At 38.7% G+C, this 9,879-nt stretch overlaps 1 long non-coding RNA gene across 1 annotated transcript in view; it reads left to right on the top strand.

Annotated features, from left to right (window-relative positions):
* Positions 1-566, top strand: part of LOC106726065 — an 878-nt gene extending 312 nt beyond the window's left edge. The window contains exon 2 of the long non-coding RNA XR_001362081.1: positions 9-566. This is a non-coding gene — a long non-coding RNA (uncharacterized LOC106726065). The remainder of the gene's footprint in view (positions 1-8) is intronic.
* Positions 567-9,879: the final 9,313 nt, after the last annotated feature.

Below are 9,879 nucleotides of genomic sequence, written 5' to 3'. Positions count from 1 at the left end.
TCCCGCAGCCCCGCATCCTCCGCGGCCCCGGCGCGCACTTCGGGGACCCGCAGCGCGTCACCTCCGGAGAAGTGAGTGCCCCTCTGCCCAACCACCGCGATTTTCTACTCGCCACCCTTCCTTTTTTTTTTTTTTTAAACTTGGTGGGAGGGAACATATTGGGGAGTAGGTTTTTAAAGCACTTTGGGGGGCACTCGCGCAGGCTGTTAGATTTATAGCATTTTCTCTCGCCGCGAATGACTAGCTGCGGTATCAGCAGGGCTGTGGGACATTATGGTGGCTTTGGTGGAAACTTCAGGAGAATGAAAAGTCTCTGCTTTCCAGAAAAAGAATTGCCACTCAAGAGTGAAATTAAATTTGTTTTCTTTGAAGTAATCAATCTGTTCCCTTTTATATTGATAAACTCTTCCCTTTTTGTTACTAGTGGACATTTTGGGCTTAAAAAGACCCTCTATGCGTGTGTTTTGGGGTTGTGAAAATTGTTATTTCTATTTGAGTGATGGAATTTATTAATGTAAACTACGTGCAGTTGATTCGGAGTAAATAAAATTTATAATTTTCTTGTTTGTTTTTGTAAAATCAACTTTTTCTTCCAAAAAACTCAGAGTAACCCAATTTAAAATACACCACAGAAGGGCAAAGGGTTATCTGTCGCTCTTAAATAACAAAAAATATATAAGCATAAAACAAAAGGTGTCTTTGTCCTGTTTACGGAATGCAGTGTATTTTGAACTATTACTAGATACTGTGTAAATTAAACTCCAAATGGTGCTGCTGTGGCCAGTGGAAAATGTTTCACATGGTTATTCATTTCACTAAACATTCTGCTCCACCGTGTTTTTCATGCTAGGAAAGGTCGAGGAAGAACACTTCTTTATATTCTTCCCTACCTTTTCCCCAACAGTTCTGCCTGCCTTTTGAACTTTTCCTTCTGCTTTGTAAGATGGCATGTTAAAAAAACTGAATACGCCTCTGAATGTCATACATACATGTATATAAGTACATGTATGTACATTTATCGTATTACTGAGCATTTTAATCTATTAATAAATTAAAAGTATAACGATATTTGGAATCATAAGTTAGAATAATAAAAATGAGATATGGTTTTTTTATATATGTGTGTGTGTGTGTGAATCCTATATAATAAAACCCTAATATGCAAATTGGCTGAATTGCGGAACTACTGGTCGATATGATGTGCACTGACCACCAGGGGGCAGATACTCAACACAGGAGCTGCCCCCTGGTGGTCAGTGTGCTCCCACAGGGGGAGCACTGCTCAGCCAGAAGCCAGGCTCATGCAGGTGAATGCAGTGGCCACAGCAGGTACCTTTCCAGCCTCCACAGCAGTGCTAAAGACCCCTCGGGGATGTCTGACTGCCAGCTGTGGGGAGTGGGCCTAAGCCAGCAGGTGGACATCCCCTGTGGGGTCCCGGACTGAGAGAGAGTGCAGGCTGGGCTGAGGGACCCTCCCCCACAGTGCATGAATGTCATGCACTGGGCCTCTAGTACCGACATATTTATATAGTTGCACCAAGTATTACCACTTTATCCATTAGTTTGCTTATATATAGGACTTTGTTAAGACCAAAAGATGGACCTTATTGTTAACAACCCCATATTTACTCAAAACACGTTTTAAATAGCATAAAAGTTGGTAAAATTGGAGAAATCACTTCCAGAAAGGAACAGGTCTAATTTGACGGTTTTGTTAGCTTGGATATTTTACTGAGATAAAACATTTTCATGGTAAATGTGTAGGATAGGAGCACTAGGAAAAAATACACTGACACTATTTCTTTCTTGAGAAAACTTTAGGATAAATTTAAGTCTTGTTGAACAAGTTTTAAATTATCCTATTACTAGTGTCCAATCTGTTAATAAATTTGTAGAACTTGTTGAATGTCTACTATAGAGGTTGGTCCTAGGTATTGAATGAGCTAACATTTGTTAAGAGCTATGTTCATAGTTTTCTAGTAAGCACTGTAAATAGAATATTTTTTAAAATTGTCCTATTGCATCAAAAAGTCCATTTTTATTACTAATATTGATCAAATTTACCCATTTTGTAGATAGGTGGTGTTTTTAACTATTCACTTTGATGGCTTTTACTGAAAAACAGTCCACACCTTGTATGTGTTTTGTGTGTTGAAATGTGTGTAGGTAAATTTTTTTGCGTACCTTATGGAAAAATTACTGGTTTAAAGTGAGGGAAAAAATCCTCACTAGGGGAAGAAAATGAGTTTGTAAATAACTAGTTATAGGAAAGGGAGTCCTCACATTCTTGAAAGATGTAGACTACTGAAAATCTTATCATGGTAAGGGGTAAAAAGGATAGGTATCTCAAATTTAACAAGTACTTCATTCTCCTCTGTGGCTCGCTTGGTTGTCATCCCATGCTCAGAGAGTTGTGAGCTTGATTCCCTGTCCAGGTTTCAGGCTCAATCCCCAGGAGGGAGGCAGCCAATTGATGTATCTCAATGTTTCTCTCTCATGGATGTTTCTATCCTTCTCCTTTCCTCTCTCTCTAAAATAAAAACATTTGGATTCAAACTGCCCTTCCATAAACAGTACTACCAACAGTTCACTCACTTTTTCAGGCATAAAACTAGGAATATTCTTTGATTCCTCACCTCAACTGATCATCCAGTACCATCAGCTCTTCCTTGTATGTATTCAAAATTCAGCCACTTCACATCACCTCTCATGCCACCATCCTGTCCAAGACACTACATCTCTTAAAGAGCAATATCCACATTATCTGCTTCCACTTTTCCCTGTGCCCCTTCAAACCATCTCTACATACCTGCTAGAGTGATTATTTTAAAAAGCTCATGAGGCTATGGTACTTCCTTATTTTAACCTCCAATGGCTACCCTTAGAATAAAATTCATTTTCCTTACCATGGCCTTTAAAACTGTATAATCTGGCTTCTGCCTACCTCTCCAACTTCATCTTGCTCTCACTCTTCCTTTCTGTCTCTGTCACATATCAAGCTTTTTCCAGTCTATAGCAGAGACTGTTGGTTGTCCCTTAAAATTTTTCTGATTTTTTTCATAGTAATAGACATGGGCACGTGGCTATCCAGAATAAAGACTCTATTTCCAGCCTCCCTACAGCCATGTGGTAGTTCTGGCCAATAAGCAGGTATGTCATGTTCAAAGACAGCTCTTACACACCTTCAGTCCTTTGCTGCTTTTCCTTTTATATCCTGCACCCTGGAGTACAGATGTGAAGCATTGAACTCTAGCTGCCAGTTTGGGCCAGGTGCAGGTTCCCACATCATAGGGATGGCAAAACCTTAAGCTGGTGGAAACCTGAGGCCTTGAGACCCTTGTGGAGTACCATACCAGCCCTATACTCCTTATATTAATTTTGACATAAAGAAAAAAGTAAACTTTTGTCAGTAAAGCTACAATTTAGGGTCTCTTGTACTCAGTTCAACTTAACTGATACTCCATAGGACCTTTGCACTTACTGTTTATTTCTGCCTGAGATATGCTTTCTCTATGTCTTTATGGCTAACTTATTCTCATCCTTCAGGTCTTAACTCAGATATTATCTCTAACACTCTTCCCTGGCCACCATATCTAAAGTAGCTCCTTTTTTCACTTATTTTGTCCCACATGACCCTCTATTTTAATAGCATTTGTAATTTGTCATTATATCTTTATTGTTTCCCTTCGCCCTACTAAAAATGTAAGTTTTATGAGAGCAGGGACTACATTTGTTTTATTCACTGCTTTATCCCCCACACATGGTAAGACATTAGATAAGTACTGTTGAATGTATGAGACTGGGAATAAATGAGCTGTTGAATGAATGAAATAGATCCTTATCCAATATTAGGTAGACTTTTTTTAAAGTTAATATGTTGAAAGGTTTTCTTCAACACATGTGAAATTCAAGCTAGGAAACAACTAGGAAAAATAGTGCTAAACTAATAGAATATGCCAAGCTTCCAGCCCTTGATAATGGAAATATGTACCTTTTCCTGGGAAACCTATAAGGTTATTGCAGGGGGCCAGGAAAAAGCATAATTGGTGAGAGAGTAGCAAATCAGGAAGAGCACTACAAAATATCTTCTACAGAAACACCCACAATATAGCATTCTGGTTTGTTTTATAACTTACTGGACCTCAGATTCTTCAGCTAAAATATATGAATCTTAAGCTTTGAATAGTAATCTAAAAGTTTAATAGTAAGTTAGACTTATGAGTGATGTAACATGTTACACATTAATTTGGTCTTCAGGTGTTATTTTAATAAGTGATTACATGATGATACTGGTAAGGGTTCAGGGAAACGGTTTCTTATACTACTGAGAGTATAAATTGGCAAATTTCTAGAGTACAGCTTAACAATATGTATCAAAAGCCTTGAGCATATGCATTTGACAGGACAATTACTCTAAAGGAAATGTAGCATAAGGATATGTGTAACAATTTTATTGCAAAAGTGTTCATTACTGCATTGTTTACTAGAATATTGGTTAAATAAGCTATATCCATACAGCAGAACAGTATTCAGCTTCTAAAAACGATGGAGGAAATTTTATCATATTAAGAAAGCTTTAAAATATAATTCCAATTTTGTAAAAATTTATAAGTTCACAAAGGACTAACTGGATATGTACAAGATTTTAAAAAGTGACTTTTACAGTTATTTTTATGTCATTTCATAGTTTTAAAATTTTTTCATAGAAAGATTTTTTTTACAATGCTAATTAAAAGGCTGGCTGACTTTTGTCCAGCCAATGTGGCTCGGTGGTTGACTGTTGACCCATAAACAAAGAGGTCACCGATTCCATTTCTGGTCAGGGCACATGCCTGGGTTGCAGGCTCCATCCCTGGTGTGGGGGGTGCATGAGGCTACTGATTGATGTTTCTCTCTCATACATGTTTCTATTTCTATCCCTCTTCCTTCCTCTCTCTCAAATCAATAAAAACATTTTTTAAAAGGCTATATTTAAATAAATAAGTGCATAATTTGAGGAAATAGTACCACTACTAAGTTGCCAAGCCTGATATCTTTTACCTTTTCTTCCCTACACAACTATTACCAGATCTTGCATATTTTACCTTCTAAATATGTCTAGGATCCAGCCTTACCGCTCCCATTTTTTAGCCATTCTCTTAATCATTCACTCATAATCTCTTATCTGAACTTTTGAAAGAGATTATTTAACTGGTCTTTCTTTATTAAGTTTTACCTCTCTCCTGTCTTCCAAACGACCACCAATTTCTATAGTGCACATCTTTGGAGACTTCCCAAAGGTGGAAGTGAGACTGTGACTCTGAGACTATCATAAAAGGCATTGGGACTTCCTTATGCATACTCTCTTGAATCACTGAGAGATGCCAGCTATCATGTCATAGGACATTCTGGCAGCCTATAGAGAAGCCTATGTGCCAAGGAAATGAAATCTAACAACCGATAAGGAACTAAAACTTGCCAACAACCACATGAGTGTTTAGAAACAAATCCTTTGACCCCCTTGAGATGACTCCAGCCCAGCCAACAGCATAACTAACCTCATAAGAGACCCTGAACCAAAACCACCTAGCTATCCACTTCCTGAATCTGAGATAATATTTGTTGTTTTAAGCTGCTGTGTTTGGATTAATTTGTTATGCAGCAATAGATAACTAATACATCTTCCTTCAGGATTCATCTTTTGTGAAATTTTTCTGAACCCATTTTTTTTTTCCACTTAGGCTACTTATAGAATTGGGTTTTGCCCTACTATATGAGGAGCTTCTTAAGGGCAAGAACTATCTCATTTTCCCCTAAATGTTTATACATCAACAAGTGTTTTTAGCACTTACATGCCCAGCATTATACTAAAGAGTTAGCAGTAACATGATTTGATTTAAAAAACACTTAAGTAAGTAACACTTAAGATTTACTATGTATCAGGCACTATTTTAGTCATTTTACCTATATTAACTCATGAAATTCTTATTTCTACTTTATGTGCTCTGTGGTACAGACTAAATTCTCTGCTAGATTAGAAAAGGGAAGTGAGAGAGGACTGGTTTGTCAGGGATAACTTCTACTGGCTGTTTAGGTTCAATGTTAAATGACAATTTGAATAGATGTGCATGAGAGGAAGGGGATGTTTTCAGTGGAGGGCATAACATGAACAAAGGCAGCTGGGAATATCATAACAAAGTACCACTGACTGGGTGGCTTAAACAAATTTATTTCCTCACAGTTTGGAAGCTACTAGTCCAAAACAGGGTTGGTTTCTTCCAAGGGCCGCTGTCCTTGGCTTGTAGTTGGCTTTTTATGTTCACATGGTGTTCTCTCTATATTCAAGTCTGTCTCCGAATTTCCCCTTTTTATAAGAACACCAGTCATATTGAGTTAGAGCCTACCCATATGACCTATTTAATCTTAACTACCCTTTTAAAGGTCCTATCTCTAAATAAAGCACTGGAGGTTAGAACCTATAAATTTTGGAGCAATACAAGTCAGCCAACTTGGAAGCAGAAATGAGCAAGGGCCAGTGACTAGAACCCCAGCCTAAGGTAAGTAGAGGGGGCTAGTGGAATTTATCTTAGAATCAGGTGGCACAATTTTAGAGTATTTTAAATGCCAGGCGGAAGAGTTGAAATGGATGGCTTTTGCTAAGTCACTGCTAATCAGTTCATCCCAAGGTTTAGTCAGCACCAAAAAGGAAAAAGAAAATAAGTTAAATAGAATCATTTATTGTATATTTCTTCATATCCACTTAAAATTTTTTTTCTAATCCTCACCCAAGGATATGTTTTTATTGATTTTTAGAGAGAGGGGAAGAAAGAGAGGGAGAAAAAGAGAGAGAAACATCGATGTGAGAGAGAAACATCTTTCGGTTGCCTTCCGTATGCACTCACATGGGATTGAACCTGAAACCTAGGTATGTGCCCTAACCAGGAATTGAACCCAAGACCTTTCCGGGAATGGGACAACAAAAACTTCAGCCAACTGAGCCGCACCGGCCAGGGCTTCAGATCCACTTTTATGACTTCACATTGTCATTCTGAACTTTCCAAGGTAATTACTTTTAATTATCTATGAGTCATCTCAAAATTAATGTCTTTTTACCCATTCAAATCAATTTCATAAAATAAAAAAAGTTTTTTCCCCCACATCATGCAAAAAAAATCAACAAAATGTTTACATGATTAAGCTGTTTTTTAATAAAAACACCAATTATTTTATCCCATGTATGAATTATAAGGTATTTTTCACTTAAAAAGTTACTCCCCCGAAGGTTACCAGGTTTAATGAATATATAATAATTAATTTAAAACTCACATATAATTAGCCAATACATTTTTGCTTGGCAATGAATAATTAACTGAAATATGTTTAAAAGGAAAACATGGATTAAATACTGAATTGACAGAAGGAATGAAAATAATTTATGTACATAGAGTAGGTTGATGAAAGAATTACCTGCTTCTTAAAAATAGTAATGGCCTTAGTGATAGCTATTGAAATGTTGAATGTTAATACATTTTTTAATTAAGAAGTTTATACTTAATGTGAAATTACATTCAGTATTAAAGAAAGTGATTATGAAGACAATGAGACAATAAAGATTATGAAATCTGTAGATCTCAACAAAACCTTAAGCATAGAAGAAACAATCTAAAAATCCCCTACTTCAAACTGATTCTATTCAATTCACTAATTCTTGCAATCAGGCACTGTTTTTATGTTTAACCTAAAATATTTACATTGTTTTTCTTATTTAGCATTTAAGACTGCTCACATTACAGATTGTTCATGTATGAAATATGAATCTAAGCAGATTTTCTGTAAAATACGGTATAAGCTTATTCAGTTTTCCATCTGATTGCTAATAAACCTTACAGTACAGTTTGTAAAGCCCCTTAAGGACTGATTGTGTAGAGCAGGCTGCAAGTTTAAAGAAATAAGCTGAAAATAAGCATATAAGCCTACTTTTTTTTCTTTTTAAATATATTTTTATTGATTTCAGAGAGGAAGGGAGAGGGAGAGAGAGATAGAAACATCAATGATGAGAAAGAATCATTTATCATTAAGCTGCCTTCTGCACACCCCTACTCTCCCCCCTTCCCCACTACCACCACCCCTGGGGATCAACGCCGCGAAACGCAGGCATGTGCCCTGATTAGGAATCGAACTGTGACCTCCTGGTTTATAGGTTGATGCTCAACCACTGAGCCACACTGGCTGTGCAGGCCCATTACTTTTTAAAAAGGACATTGTTTATAAGAAGATAGTTACTAAATAATCACAATAATTCTCAATAACTTTACATTATGAATACGATGTCCACCTCTACATGTGGAGCCTATATTCATAATCAATTAAGGTGTTTTAAAAACACTGCCTATAATAGAGATAAAGACTCATATTTCATCAATAAAAAATGAGTATAGTTAGTTCCTATTAGCTCTAGATCTTAAAAGTTGCTGTATCTGCTATACCTGTGACTGGTGAAGATGGCCCCCAAACCTTTCCTCTTTTAATGAAGCAGCCTACAATTAGGAGTAACTCTTCATAAGCAGAACCCACAAGAGTGGGCATAGAATAGTTGAATAAAACCCAGAGAAACAGCTAGTTGATTACTTACAAACCCAGCAGCTGCAACTGAAGAGAGTTGATAGTCTAGCACAAAAACAAATCATAAAACATCAGATTTCTGAAAAACAGGGAAAACCTTTTCTGGTAGCCTCATCCCAAAAGCTAGTTTTTCCTGCTAACAGGGAATCTTTAAAACAAACAAACAAAACAACAACAACACACAACCTCTTACTATAATAGCAGAGGAGGAGAAAGCTATTTTGAATGAACCAACCGCAAACATATTTATTATACTTGTAAAGTTGAAGAACTTTCATGAGTCTGTGTGGTTCCTTATTAAAATAAAATTTTCAAAAAGGAGAAAGGGAAGAGGATCCAAACTGTGTTGCTTGAACTGTTTCTATGAGATATTGGTAAGTATTCTGTGATAAAAGGATTCCGTTATAAATAAAACATAGGAAATGCTAAGTTAAACCAAGTAAATGTTTCATTATAGACTAGAGGCCTGGTGCATGGATTCATGCACTGGTGGTGTCCCTTGGCATGGCCTGCGGGGATCTGGCCGAAACCGGCAGTCCAAAGCCACCTGCCACTCCTGCTCATCCTGGCCCTGCTGCGTCTGCCTCAGGCTGGCACCCAGTCAGTCCTGATTGGGAGAGGTTCACGCTGCCCACAGTGGCACTTGCCAGCCATGAGCCCTGTGTCTGGCGCCCATCAGTCAGCTGAGTGGCGCTACCACTGTAGGAGCGCAGTGACCACCAGGGGGCAGGTCCTGCATTGAGTGTCTGCCCCTCGTGGTCAGTGCGCGTCATAGCGACCGGTCGTTCAGTCGACCGGTTGCTTAGGCTTTTATATATAAAGACTAGAGGCCCGGTGCACAAAAATTTGTGCACTCAGGGAGGGGGTCCCTCAGCCCGGCCTGTGCCCTCTCTAAGTCTGGGACCCCTCAGGAGATGACCACCTGCTGGCGTAGGCCTGCTCCTCGGGGGATTGGGACTAAGCTGGCAATCAGACATCCCTCTGGCAGCCCAGCAGCCCTTGGGGGATGTCCACTTGCAGCGAGGAGCAGAACTAAGCTGCAGTCAGACATCCTTGGCGCTGCTGAGGAGGCAGGAGAGGCTCCCACCACCACCGCTGTACTGGCAGCCATCAGCCTGGCCTGTGGCTGAGCAGAGCTCCTACATATGGGAGCGCCCTGGCCACCAGAGGGCAGCTCCTGCATTGAGCGTCTGCCCCCTGGTGGTCAGTGTGTGTCATAGTGACCAGTCATTCCTAGTCTTTCTCCTGTTAGGGTCAGTTTGCATATTTCCCTTTTAC

The sequence above is a fragment of the Myotis brandtii genome, unplaced genomic scaffold, assembly GCF_000412655.1.
Source record: "Myotis brandtii unplaced genomic scaffold, ASM41265v1 scaffold2204, whole genome shotgun sequence".
NCBI classification, from domain to species: domain Eukaryota; kingdom Metazoa; phylum Chordata; class Mammalia; order Chiroptera; family Vespertilionidae; genus Myotis; species Myotis brandtii.
Note: the sequence above shows the minus strand (reverse complement) of the source record. Positions and strands in the feature narration are given on the sequence as shown.